This window comes from Corvus brachyrhynchos, unplaced genomic scaffold (genome assembly GCF_000691975.1).
Source record: "Corvus brachyrhynchos isolate BGI_N302 unplaced genomic scaffold, ASM69197v1 scaffold245, whole genome shotgun sequence".
Classification (NCBI taxonomy): Eukaryota; Metazoa; Chordata; class Aves; order Passeriformes; family Corvidae; genus Corvus; species Corvus brachyrhynchos.
In genome coordinates this window covers 1253063-1267711 of record NW_008238988.1, presented here as the reverse complement: position 1 = coordinate 1267711, position 14649 = coordinate 1253063, and the positions used below count along the sequence as shown (strand labels likewise).

General features: G+C 41.4%; 1 protein-coding gene across 2 annotated transcripts in view; it reads right to left on the bottom strand.

Moving 5' to 3' along the window:
* The window catches only part of WDR89 (WD repeat domain 89), a 17336-nt gene extending 2693 nt beyond the window's left edge, over positions 1-14643 (bottom strand). Inside the window, exons 1-2 of one of the 2 annotated variants that reach the window (XM_017738827.1) lie at positions 14439-14643; positions 14004-14086 (exon numbers count right to left, since the gene is read on the bottom strand). The gene's annotated coding sequence lies outside the window, so the exon portion shown is untranslated. The remainder of the gene's footprint in view (positions 1-14003; positions 14087-14438) is intronic. The other variant, XM_008637269.2, reaches the window with a different exon arrangement.
* Between the last annotated feature and the right edge of the window lie 6 nt (positions 14644-14649).

Genomic DNA, 14649 nt, shown 5'->3' with positions numbered 1-14649 from the left:
CCCAAACTATTTCAGTGATGCACACAAATGCAAACTTTACCCAGCAAAACCAAAATTAAACAAATTTCTCCTGATCCTCTCATAGATTCACTTCTAAAATATGCTCTAAAAGGAAAAATACAGTTTTCCTTTCTATAACACACCAGAAAATTCTATTCTGTAATTGCAGTAAAGATACCATCAATTCAGAGTCAGAAAAAGCACAGCAGTATTTACATTTTAAAGAGATATTTGCAAGGGTTTTAGTGGTTCACAAACTACAACCATTTTTTAAAGAAGATGGAGGTATGTTAATACGGTCATCCACTTCTGTTAAAAACACACATTCAATTAGACCACTGTTCTGTGTTTAAAAAGAATCAAAACCCAAACATTGAGGGAATCACAGCAGGTTTTAAGGGGTCAACACTCCAGTGATTTCTCACTGGTACTGATATTTCCTTAAGGTCTGGGCCAGCAGCCAATCCAAGGTACCACATGCACGAAAAGACCCTTTAAAAAAGAAATCCAAACAGAAATGGAGTAAAAATCAGGCAGACACAGAATGCAAGAAAATATTCTCATGCCTTCCCAGCTGTTTTATCATCAATTTTTCTGCAAATTCTTCAGGCTGGATTTTTAGGGGCAGAATGTGCAAGTTTCCATGTATTACTTGCTTTAGTCATAATTATTTTAATGGTCCATGAGAGACCAAAAACAAAGGAAAAGTTGCTATGACAAAGCTGCATTCTGCTTTTTTTGTTCTTGGTGCTGTTTGTGGTTTCAGGGTTTTGCTTTCCCTCCTCCTCTGGTTTGGTGCACACAAATATTCACAACACCATGTGACAAACAAGCAAATTCTTAAAAAACAGCTTAAGTAGGCACACATAAAAACTTAATTCCCAAGTCACAAGTAATCTCCCTAAGCGATTTGCCTCACCAGTATCCGGACAATGAGGTCCCCAGGTTAATCTTCTACATCAAAGCAACCTTTCAGAGAACATCTACCAGTCATTTTTGCCATAAAATGCAGACATCCTGTGGAAACTCCTTTCCCCTCTGAAGCAAAGAAGTTCAGCGTGTTTTCTGGGATTACCCTGTGTACAACCTACCCACTGAACTTGTTCCTTACTTACTTTTCTGGGTACGTCCTCAAATGAAACAAGCTTTTACTAGAACTATTACATAAAGCCAACTGTTCTCAAACGCTGTTTGCCACACTGCTTAAACACAAAACTGTTAAACACCCATGCAAATTAATAATATAAACTGAAGAAATAAAATATTTTAACATTATTAGTTAGGAAAACTACTTAATTCAATTTACTGAAGAATTACATTGGAACCTTCTATTTAAAGAGAGTTTCAAACACACATGCTTGAGGGTGGAGAAAGGAGTTTTTGCAAACCAGCTCTCCTGCAGTGCTATGGTTACTAAAAAAATCAGGTTCTCTCTGTAAATGTCTTGTAAGAAAAATGTAGTTTTCCAAGCTGACCTGAATTTTAAGCTCTAAATATTCAGACTTTGTCTACTCAAAAGGCCAAGTAAACTCAAACAGACATGTTCCTGACAAATGTCATCCATTTGGAAGGCAAGCTGCAGTTGTTTAAATATTACTGACTGTGATAGAGAATATCTTCCAATAAGCAGTTTCTACAACACTCATGTCAGAGCTTTTACTGCTGGGGAAGGCGAGGGAACTCTACAAATACCCAGAAGTTGTAAAAAGCCAGAGTCTGCAAAAGCAGGTTCATTCAGTTTTAATAATATTTTCTGGGAAATAAAATTAGCTCAAGACAACTCTTAAACTTTTGCCCAGAATGACTTAAGTACAGCTATTCTGAAATACCACAAAACGCTGTTCATGTTTTCAGACAGAATTGCAATTTCTACCATCAGGAAGGTGAAGGGTTCAGTTTTCAATTCTATTTCCACTGCAACAACTAAGAAGCCTTAAAATTGTGTTCAATGGCAGCCAGGTTTTTGCTAAAAACCCAGTAAAATGTCTGCCTTGGTAAGAAAGACTATTATGAAATTGTGATTGAAGGTTATATAAACAATTCATGCTCAAACTTCAGGGTGTAGCTGCCAGCCCTTCCTTTTCAGAAAGGGAAGTCACTGTTGTATTTTGATGGGAAAGTTTAAATGGCAGGAATAGGATCTGTGTTAAATTTATGAGACAAATAGGAAACAATGGTCTTCCAAGCACAATAGAAGATAACTAAGCACTGGAGTGCAGCCACATACAAAGCACATGGTCCTCTGCACTGAAGCACTTTTAGTTCCTTAAGTTCAACAACAGAGGTATCTGTTTTCCAAAGAATCCTTTGGCAAAATCAGAGTCTTTGAAACGTGACATACTGTGGATAAAGCACAACAGCCAGTTGTGATGATCAGCGAGGAGAACTGCTCATGTTCATGTGACAAACTCTCTGACACAAAGACTTTGTAGGGCACCGACAGCTTGCTCTTGGACTGCTCCAGTCTCAGAAGAAATCACAGAGGTCACTGGCCAAAAGCTCTTCTTTCCCCATGGTTCCTCCTCTGCTCAGAATGTGAGGTAGTTCAATTAATTCAGGTTTTTCACTTTCTCCAGCTCACAGTGGCCCGCAGTCTGGATCTGTAGTCTCAATACTGACAAAATCCAGGTGATGTCAAGGTGCCAGGAAACCACCACCACTGGGATGACACATTAGTACCTGGCTGAAGGTGTCTGGCTCTGGCCAGTCACCTGTCTTTGAAACAGAGGTGCAATCCCATCCCTAGGGATCACCATTCCTTATGTGGAACAGCTGAATCTTTCAGCTGCATTCACACCTGCAGCCTCCGAGCCAGGAAAAGCCACATTCTATAAATTAAACTTGAAACTTTTGTGTTATTATAGCTAGACTTCTGGAACTATACTCATGAATGAATTAAGTACACAGTTACATGCAACCCCTGCACGTCTCCTGCGTATCACAACTACCAAAACCAATAAGCTTCTGGAAGAATACTCAAAACTCATTATATCTTGGGAACTCAGAATAAATACAGTTCTCTGAAACAGCCTAAAATATTTTGACCTCCAGGGCATCCTACAAGGCTCCTTTAAAAAAGAAATAAACTCAATGTTTAGAATAGAAGGCACGAAGTGGAAGTGATGCCAAAGAGGCAGGACAGGATTTTCAGATGCCTTTGTTATGTGTTTTTCACTGGTGGAGTGTAAAAACAACCACACAGCAAGACTGGAAGCAAACAGTTGTGCCAAAGGCAGCCCTTTCCAATGGTGGAGAAATGAAAAGCAAGTACCTATCTGCAGAAACTAAGCACTTAGCATTGTCCCAGCACATACTGCTGTGCTGTTTGTGCAGTATTCTAAACGTCGCAGCCTCAGTTCAAGCCAACAGGCTCATCAGTCCTCTTCAATCCAGAACGTTTTTCAAAGGAGAAACCAGCAAATCATAAGTTATTTCCCTTTTCCTTTGAGTGGTGTACAGAAGATGCTGCCAAGTTGCATAGTTCCCTTTTCCAAAAGGGAATGTTAGCTCAAAAATATATAGAAATACAAATTTTCCTTTGAAAAATAGAGTGAAAATGTGGAAAACCAGCACATTCTCAAAGATTTAATCGCTAATGTAAGAGTAACTTCGGAATAGGAGGGTAGAAATACATAATGAAAATGACCTGTAGTTCTGGCAGTCTTCTCTGCAGAGGTCAAATACCAAAAATAGCAAGGGATCTGAGCAGCAGTAGATGAAATCTTGCACTGTTCTTTCCTACTATAAACAATACAAACAGACCCTCCCTTTATTTTCACCATTATTGAAAGTTCAAGAACAAGCTGAGAACAAACGTGGAGCTCTGGGCAGCGGGAAGCAGCTCATGCATGCACAGGACATGTGGTTTGCATTTGAAAGCAGAGCTGCCAAGGCAGGGAGAACACATCAATGCTGCACTTCCCTGATGCAGGAGCCTGCAGAGACCTCTCCTCACTGGCACCACTCCCCAGCAGAAGATGGATCAACAAACCATCTGAGCACTGAGGGGAAGCACAGAGCACCCCTCAGGAATGCAGAGTTTCTCCAGGACACACACTCCCATAGCTGGTTTTGTTGTTTTACCCAAGCAGAGGGAGAAGGGGTTTTTCCAGCATTCCCACAAAGCCTGCTGAAGGCAAAGACAAGAGCATTTAAGTCATCAGGCAGGAAGGGAATAAAATGCATGAGAGGCTACACTAAAGTGCAGAGACAAGATGTAACTGCCAAGAGAATTATTTCATCCTCTCATATCAGCTACATCTCGCTTCCAAATGTAAAGCACAGTCAGAAAGAAGCTCCATGTAATTCTTCATTTGCAGCACAGAGAAAATGGTATCAGTAGAATAGAAAGGCGGAAAAAGATAAAACACAAAGTCTATGGGAAGATCAAAAAAATTACGTCTACCAAGCTACTTGCCTTTTATGAAATCAATTCCTGCCCTCCCACCAGGACTGAGCTTCAGGGTACAATCCTGTTTAGCAATGGAAAGAGGAGCTGTAGGTGGGAGACAGAACCAAGGAAATGGCCTTAAACAGTATTGGTTGGAGGGAAAAAATAAGAGTCAGAGGTAAGAGAGAATAAAGGGAAAAAGGCCCAGCTGCTCAGTGCTTTGGGGTTCAATAATTTAAAAAAAAATTTAAAAATAGAAACTACCACTTTTGTGAACTCATCTTTTGGGGACATAAGCAGGTCTTCACATCAATTCAGAAACAAAACCTGTTTTGAATATTATACTGCACATCCATAGAAAGAGAATGCAAAAACAACTTCTGGATTGGATCAAGCATAGCTTTAAATGCATAAATCATAAAAACCATACAGTGGCTATTTTCATCAAAAGAAAACTTTCAGGTTGGTTTCTTTTTTGGTGTAAGATTCTGCATTCAAACTAGAAAGACCTATCCTGATTTTGCATCGAACACTAGAAAATATGGTGGAGACAGGTGAGATCTAGAACATTCAGGCATGCCTTCAGGTCCAAAGTGCAATGAATTAACATTCAAACTTGAGTAACTGAAAGCCTATTGACAGAAATTCATGAACGAAAGAGATGGTAAAGAGCTGCAAAAGACCAGATGGCCAATTGAAAAAGTGTAGAATAATCCAATGTACAATTATAAAACTCAAGCTAGAAAGCACTATACAAAACTATAAAAATGCCAAATCACAAATTTTGGCTTCTAAATTAAGGCAAATATTTTAAAATATGATGCTCAGATTGCTAACCTACCTTCTTAGAACAATTTAGAAGACCCTGGCATAAACATGGGAAACATAGTTTCTAAATATTCTAATAAACTGTGTAAAATAATATTTCAAACACATTTGAGAATACCCCTTTTCAATCTTCTCTTTTCATCCAATTCCATGCTGGTGACAAAGACCTACTAACAGAGGAGCCACAAAGGAAACTGTCCCCCAAATCCCACTCTGCCATGAGCAGCTGGACCCAACCAAGAACTTCCTTGTGAGGGGGAGCTTTCCTTGTACTGACATCACCAGGTAGAGGATGTGACTGCATCCAGGTGTGGATGAGGTGGTCATCCAATAAAGGAGTAATAAGAGGATAAGAGATGCTCTATTTTACTCTCATGGCTATTCTCAGATCAAGCTGACAGAAGTTGCAGCAGAAGCAATCCTATTTTATAAAGGCAGATCTGAAAGAATCCCAGGCAAAGGGTAAACTACAGAAAGAGATATTGTAATTGGGCTATTTGTATTCTAAATTCTATATACTATGTTTTCTTCTTTTTTTTTTTTTCTGGCAAATAACACTGTATTTGAAAACACTCTGAAAGCTAATCTATGCTTAAATTGCACTCTCAGAAGCCTCTGAACAGCTAAACAACAAATGCTGCGTCCTCAGGTGGATTCTAGAGAACAGGAAAACTGCCCCAGTGCTGGGCTCTGGCTTTTGCACTGAGCAAGGCTCTGCCATGGGGGTCAAAGATGAGGTTTGTGCCTGTTGCCTGTAATGGAACCACAGCTATCCAGCCAGTCTGCTGCAAACCTTGAAGAGAATCCAAGTCTCAGCCTTCTGCACTTGTGCTTATCTCATCAGACCACAGCGACAACAGAGAAGTCATTTCCTTTCTCCTGTGAGCACCTCCCACTGAACCCAACATATTGAGATGACTTCTTGCGACCACAAACATAGGAAAGAAGATACAGAACTAATCAGCCTCTCAAATAACACACAGCCAACAGGTGCTGCAAATCAAACATGGAGGTTACAATGGTCACCTGCATGTAGTATTAAGTTTTGATCCATTCCCATTTCAACACAACAGCCACAAGCAGCTCAGAGGAGGTTCATGCTCGCTAACAGCATTTTCTTTTGTGAAGAGGTCCAACAGCTTTGCTGTCTGACTTGGCACTAGAGCTATGCACTGAGATGGTTATCTCAAATAAGACAGAAATAAAGTATTTATCCAAGTGGATTTGAACAAGAACCTGGCCTACAAACACTTCCTAGTCCTGACTGTGACAGCACAGCTTGCTGAGTAATTCCCAGCAAGGGGCAACATTCACTCATCACTTTCTCAATCAATGAAACAAGGACAGCATTTGCCCAACTCACAATCCTTGGGCACACAAACATTAGTAAGTACAGTCAGCAGCAGACTTTCACAGAAAAAGCCTTGTTCTGAATGTCTGCACTACAAGATACAATGCAAAAGTCACTGTGACACTGTGGTGCACCTGCAAATTCCACAATCAAAAAGTGCTCTGATGCCCTTTCAAGTTTGGGATTACAAGAAAGGACTCCAAGAGCGACAATTTTCAGGGCCATTTTAAGCTGAGCAAAACACCACATGAACAGGCAACACCAATGATCCACCCTACAGAGAAAGGTGAAAGGAAAAAATTACTTACACAACTGCATTAATAATTTAGTGACTCTGAAATAACACCATTTAATTCCTTCAATTTAGACATTGTCACTTACTACAAGCATCCTCATACAGAAGAAACCTGGAAATAAGTAAGAAGTCTTCCCAAAGATTAATAAAATTTGCTGAAATTCTTCCAAAGAATTTATTTCTACACCACAGGAAGTCTGGGAAATTTCAGCCTGAATTCAGCAACAACCATAATAAAAGGATGTGAAGAAACTTTGCTATAACTGGAAAAAGAGCTTCTACTACCACACACTGGTGCCAAAATACCTACAATGACATAAAATCGATGTTTTATTTACTGGAATATTTTAGAAATTCTTTCACAACAGTAATTTACTTTAAGTACACTTCATTATCAGAGCTCATTCTTCAAAATACAAAACTATTATGTTTTCAAGACTCTCTTCTTAACAACCCAAGCTTAAATCAGTTGCTGGTGAACAGGTAAGAAGATAATCCCCTACATGTGCAGATATAGGGGAATACAAGACACACAACATTTGTGTGCTTGGTAATTCTAAGCCCCAACTCTAACATCATTGCCTAAGCAATTCTCTGAAGTTCCAGATGTATTGCACAGGCACAAACATCTACCAAGCCTAAGCAGGGAAAACTTCTCCTCATTTTCCTCATCTGCTTCCCCAGAACATGCAGATCACTAACATGTCTTCGCCAGTCACATCCCACACTACCCATTTTTTTATATTTAGCTACTCCAGAACATCCCCACGTCAAGGTAATTTGTCAGACCCTCTCCAGTTTCAAAGCAACAAGAGAAACTTGAGATCCCTGTGTGCCCGTGAGAGTTCACAGACTATCAGTTTCCAAAGCATGCTCTTTGTGCAGTCTGACAGCTGGAGGCTCTGCTGAATCTTTATCATGCCCTAAGCTCAATTTTCAATGTTTTGTAGCAGACAAAAGGAAAAGATGTCATCTAAGTGACAACAGGAGGATGGAAGAGGCTGAAATAAAGGGTTTCAAAACTATGTTGGCTCTATCCCATACAGGAAAATTTACTTTTGAGTCTCCATGAAAGATGCTAAGGCACCAAGGATGTGGACATTGAACCCATGCAAGGCACTCTCTTCAGCTCTTCGTTTCCAGGAGCCTTTAGACAGTGCTTACTCTTGAACTATACATGGAACTCCAGCAGCAGCTTCACCAATGCCATAAAAGATAAAAAATAAATCAGCTTTTCCTTTCCATGATACCCAAATGCACAGTGATTTTTCCATACTCCTCTGGAAGCTCATGTTTAACTGTTTTTTCACTCTTTAAGTAATTTAGGACTCAGTCATAAAAAATAAAATAATGAAAGGGAAGGACAAAGGAGAAAGTATGCAGGAATTCCCACTCCAGACATTCTGATCAAGAGATCTGCTGTAACCAGCAACACAGACAATCCCTGCTGGCAAATCACAACAGAACTCTATGTTTTTGTTAGCACCCATGAACCCCTGGGTGGGGAATTTATTTTTCTGAGATCCACAAACACCTTTCCAATGTCTTCAGCAGCCTGTTGCCCCAAAATAAGACAGGGATAAAAAGCAAAGTCAAGAGCTTTATGCATTTTAATAACCCTGCTCTCAAGCCATGTTTGTTCACAATGCTTAAGTGAACCTATATTTCACAGGGTCATAGCAGGCTCTCAGCAGTGCTCTTTGCTGAGGCCAATGTCTTGATAATTAAGCCATAATCAAGTCAGAGAAGGAAGGGTTAGATGATGCAGGTAATGGACTGTTTATTTCACAAGAAGCCGCTGGATGCTTTGCCTTGTGTAGCTTGGCAAAGACAGAGACTGAGCAGGCATACGATTACTATCTACAAATACATCAAAGGAATAAATGCTGAGGAGGGAGGGGAGCTACTCAAGAACAATACTGGCACAAGAGTTTAAGAGTATAAACTGACCATAAATAAAATATGGAACAGAAATCATAAAGTTTATCTCACAAAATACTTCCCAATTATAACAGTGGGGGTAAAAACTTTAACTGTCTTCATCTGCTTTTATAACCTCGCCAGCCTGGCACTCAGCACTGTCCTTTCACAGCAAAGAACACAAATGGGAAGTCAGACTGAGAAACAAGCAACTCTGAGATAAGCTGGCTCATCATTCCTTTCTGGAAGATACCACGTTGCCACGCAGACAATAGCAAGACACAATATTTGCTCAGTCCATAGTTCCAAAAGCAGCATTAAGACCTTAGTAAGAGGGCATGTACGTGCAGAGAGAGCACGCAGCTTCCAGCTTAACGTGACCTCCTCTCCACGCCGCTGGGACCGTCAGGACAGCAGCCTAAGGACTTGAGCGTGCCCCTCCACCCGGCCACATCTAATGCCGAGGCTGCTGGCTGGAGAATCCCACGGAGTTCGGGACAGACTGCCAGAGGCTGTTGGCTGGAGAATCCCAAGGAGTTCGGGACAGATTGCCAGAGGCTGTTGGCTGGAGAATCCCAAGGAGTTCGGGACAGACTGCCAGAGGCTGTTGGCTGGAGAATCCCAAGGAGTTCGGGACAGATTGCCAGAGGCTGTTATTCCGCACTCGGCCACCGGATGTCGCCAGTGACCGCCCCAGAGCAGCTCAGAGAGGGCGTCATGATTTACGCGATCCCAAGAGCATCAATAAAGTACCAGTATTTTTTCTTCTTTTTAAAAGCCTCCGTTCTTCAAATCAGACCATTAATCAAAAATGACATGCTTCACTTACAACTGTCTAGCACGAAAAACTGAAGGGAAAAAAACCAAATTCAACTATGCCACAACTTTTCTTTCTGAACCATCAGAAGTTAAAAATATACTCATGTTCTTAATAAAGTCTCATTTGGTGACTTCAATTCAGAGATTTTGATCATTCGGAGTTCATAATAATGTGAGATGAGACTCATATGTCCATGCAATCCACACATAAACATACAGGGAATGACTGACTGGTGTGCACTTGTATTTGCTCTTTTAGCATCCAGCAAATGCTGAGTCCAGAAACACCCATCACTCAAATTTTTCAGGAAAGAGGGATGAACAAACCAGACCCAGCAACTACAAACCCTTCCTCTCTCAATCTGTTACACTCATATCTATCTCCCACAAACATTCCTGAAGCAGGAGTGTTCAATGCACATGCAAAGTAATAGTTGCCCAAGACATTAAACCACTAGAATTAACCTTTCTTTCTTTAAATGTTTTTCTCCCTTTCAAAACTGAGTCATGTATTTCCTTAGGTATCCTGACAGACATTGAATAAACTAAAATCAAATCCTCTCACCTCAAAAAACTCCATCATAAACCACATAAACACTCAAGTAAGTTAGAAGTGCTAGTAGAGGAGCTGCATGTTTCTAAACAAGAATTTTTGCTTTCTCAGCTATCTGCCTGTCCCTTCTGATTGCAAAAAGGAGCCATAACACTTAATTCCAGCTTTACCACGCATTCCCATAGCAACAAGGATACACAGATTATTATTATGAAAAGATCCTCAAATTACTGCAAAGTAAACAATATCTGAAGTTCCCTATTCCAGGTAGTGCCAGCATACAACACCAGTTTGCCAATTTTAGTTAAATGTTGCGTTGTCTTTTCACCAATTTAACTGCTCACCAATTGTACAGCACTTCTGCATCTTATTTTAATGAGAAGCTGAGCAATGCTTTTGCCTTGAAATAACAGACAAGGGAAAAAAAAAGATCTTGGTAGTTATGGCAAGGTGCAGAGAGAGATGCAAGTGAAAAGTTGTTAATCAATTAAAAATACAAAAAAAATCAAGATTCTGCTGAAGAAAAAAGGAAATTGCAAGAAAGATTATGAACAATACAGCTAAACAATTGTTTTACTTTAAAACTGATCTTGGATTTGCATAATTTAATTTAATTCAGCATATGAACTAGGAGTGATTTAATGCTTTTTCACAGATAAGATTCAGTTGCCATATTAAACAAAGAACCCTTTCTTTTTGATTTTTTTATTAGGTTTTCATTTAGCTGGAAAACTACAGAATTAAAAAAAAAAATACCAAGTGCCTTTTCAAGGCCACAGTACCTTCTTATGTAAAACAAGTTTCAAAGAGGAAAACAATAGGAGCTAACAAGTTTTGAAATACTTGCATTCCTCTATCTGCTGCAAAAGTCTCAAACTAAACATTAAGGTCATGTCGAAACATTTTCAGCAATACCAACAGTGTGATAAAAAATAATACAAAGCCCTGATAATATTAATAATCTGCAAGAAGTGCTTTCAGACTCATGTGAAAAGGGGTGATAAAGTCTGTAAAGGGTATAAATGACAGCACAGATGGTTTATGTTACAAACGAGAATAATGATAATGTAACAGATCTTCTGGGCTTTAACACCTGACATGAACAGAACAAAAATTTATCAGACTGAAGACTTTATAGGATAATATGAACTTGTTAAAATTGACAGCTGCAAAGTTTGATTCCTGCCAACACTTCTGAATTACTTTGACCATTGAAAAGACTCATCCTGTAAGACCTAGAAACAGGACAGAAAAATCAGAACAGCCTAATGGAATTACCAGTGTTTGTCCTGCAATTTGAGTGTGATTTTTACAGTGCGGTACCCTGGCTTAGCTGCTTCTTCCCCACCCCCATTTCCACTGCTTTGTTCTCACGGAAATATTTTGTTAAAACTTGCACCAAGTGTCAGCTAAGGCAAAAATAAATCACAGAAACAATTCAACCAACGCATTATTTTGGCATCAGACATCCTTCACTCCCAGTCTAAAGCTTTATTTACCAAAGCACCCATCTCTATCCCGTTTCCCAGTCCCTCCACCTCCCATTCACTTTAGAAGCCAAAAAACCACTCTCTCAGTCACGTGCAGGACATGGTATATACTTAACTAACCAGCCCTAAATTAAATGCAGGAGGAAATAAGAGAGGAAAATGCACCAGCAAGAATTTATGTAATTATTTAGTGTTTAACTTCTCTGTTAAAGAAAAAGAGACAGTTTCAGGGACATGAGAAGGGGAAGAGCTCAGGGAGAAGGGGGTAGTGGGTCAGGTTGAAGTCTGAGGATGGCAAAGATGTTTGAGGTTGAACTTTCTAACCCCCATGGGATTGGGCAAATATGCTCTTTTTCTGCCTTTCTTACATCTTCCATTGCCCATCTTGCACCTGAACTGCTCCCAAGTCCCAAAGCACACTCCAAAACCTTGCCAAGTCTCTTATCCACAATTCTCAACACCTTTTTTTTTTTTATGTGTGGTGTGAAAGCCACTAATGGGCTTGTCCCCACACAGGAGAAGCTGAGCCCCATAAAAATCATCTTTTTACTCACCAAATAAACCCAAGCCTTAGACTGTCTGCAGAGGCAGCTTGGTATCAACACACCTGAGCATGCTGCATGGTAGTGCTGATTTCCTTCTGTTTTGCCATTTTTTCTTCTTTTCCCCAGAAAAGCTTGGAAATACCATTATTTTTATACTTCCAGTAAAAAGCACAACAAAGCTGCAGAACCCAGCTGGAAAATGCTTCCAGCAGGTAACAACCATCTGGTCTCTCAGGAGACCTCCCATGCTGTCAAGTACAGACCAGACCCCAAGGTTTGCCCAGCAAAACTGATGCACTGAAAGAAAAAACATTAAAAAAAACATCTGGAAAGGTTGAGAGAATTGGGATTATTCAGCCTGGAAAAGAGATGGCTTTGGGGTGACCTAACTGCTGCCTTTCAGTACCTGAAGGGAGCCTGCAAGAAAGATGGAGAGAGACTATTTACAAGAGCCTGGAGTGACAGGACAAGGAGGAATGGAAAACTGAGAGAGGGCAGGAAGAAATTCTTAACTGTGAGGGTGGGGACACCCTGGCACAGGTTGCCCAGAGAAGCTGTGGCTGCCCCATCCCTGGGAGTGTTCAAGGCCGGACTGGATGGGGCTTGGAGTAACCTGGTCTGATGGAAGGTGTCCCTGCCATGGCAGAGGGTTGGAACAAGATTTTAAAACCCCTTTCAACCCAAACCATTCTATGGTTCTATGATCTTTTTTAAAAAACATTTAAAAAGCCACCTGAACGTCATCGATCATCCCATGCACAGAAGAACTCTTATGTGGAAAAAAAAATAGATCATTCTTTCCAAAAGGTCCGAGACCACAGAAGAAACAGGCAGGCCCCAGGTCATGTCGATGCATGGAGAGGCTGCCCAGGAGTTCTGGGCCCACCTTTCCCTAGAGGGCTGTTCCTTAACACCATAAAAAGATATTTGGAGGAAAACACAAACAGCTACACCAGTCTTTAACTCTAAACAAACAGAAACCAAGATGCAAACTTTAAACAAGCACCATGTAAAATTAGCACCTAGAAACCATGGGATACACATGAACACAAACCTGTTCAGTTACTCTGCAGACAGGGACAATTATCTTCAAGGAGCTGCTCTGCACACACACTTCACTGAATCTGACTATACTCTCAAACAGAAAATATTTGGAAATACTGACAATATTAGGAAATAAAAGGCATTAACATACCTTTGTCCTGAGAACAAAGTTTTTACAGACCTAAAACCCAGCACACTAAGAAAGAGCTTGTGCTTCTGCATTCTTTCAAATATGTAACACATTTCTAAGAAAACTTAATTTAGAATTATAGGATTATAACCGAGTCAGTAACACAACACAGAACTGATAACTCTACTCCCTGTACCTTGTAGGAAAAAGCTAATTCTACAACATAGCATATTTTGAGATATCTGTTGATTATATAAAATATAATTTAAGGATATGGATATCACAGCTTTGACAGTAGTTTCTGCAACTAGTTTTTTATTCAAAACCACAGAAAAGTTTCTTTTCCTTTTTTCCCAAGGGAGTAAAACAACCAAACAAAAAAACCCAAAACACAACTTTCATTTCTTCTTCTGACCTTTTCCAGATTTGTTTGGGTGCGGGGTTTTTTTGTTTGTTTTAGACTGTAACTATTATTAAGAAAGATCCCCATCTGCACCAAACCTAGATGAGGTCAGCTGGTGCTTACCAGCATAACTTCCTAATACATACATTTTATTGAATCACACAATCATTAAGGTGTCCCTGCCCAGAGTGGGAACGAAGCTCCCAGGCTGCGCTGAGGGATGGGATAAACTCACAGCGCAAGTCGAGCGTCCTGGTTCACATCTCGCCAGCGACACAGCGCAGCTTCTCAACAAAGCCAGCGCCGCTTCAGTTCAGCCTAACGGGAGCAGAAAGGCGGCGGGGGGGGCGCCCCCCCCGGCCACAGAAGCCCAGCCCCGATGTCCAGGAGCTCGTCCGGGCCGCTGCTCTCCCGGCCCAAACCCCTCAGCCCTGCCCGGGATCCCCCACAGACGGTCCCTCAGGGGCACAGCGCCCGCGCCCTCCCCACAGCAGCGCCCGCGGCTCGTCCTCAGCCCAGACCTCCCTCGGCCTGGTCCGGGCCCCGCAGTGTTCCTCACCCCGGGTCCTCATCCCGGCGCCCCCAGTGTTCCTCACCCCGGGTCCTCATCCCGGCGTCCCCAGTGTTCCTCACCCGGGGTTCCTGTCTCAGCTCCCCCAGGTTTCCTTACCCAGGATCCTTACACCGGTTCCGCCAGGGGTTCCTTATCCCGTATTCTTGTTCCGGCCGCCCAAGGAGTTCCTTGCCCGGGTTCCTTATCCCGGCCGCTCCAGGAATCCCTGTCCCTGCCGGTGTTCCTTACCCGGGATGCTTATCCCGGCCGCTCCATGGGATCCCTGTCCCTGCCGGCGTTCCTTACCCGGGATGCTTATCCCGGCCGA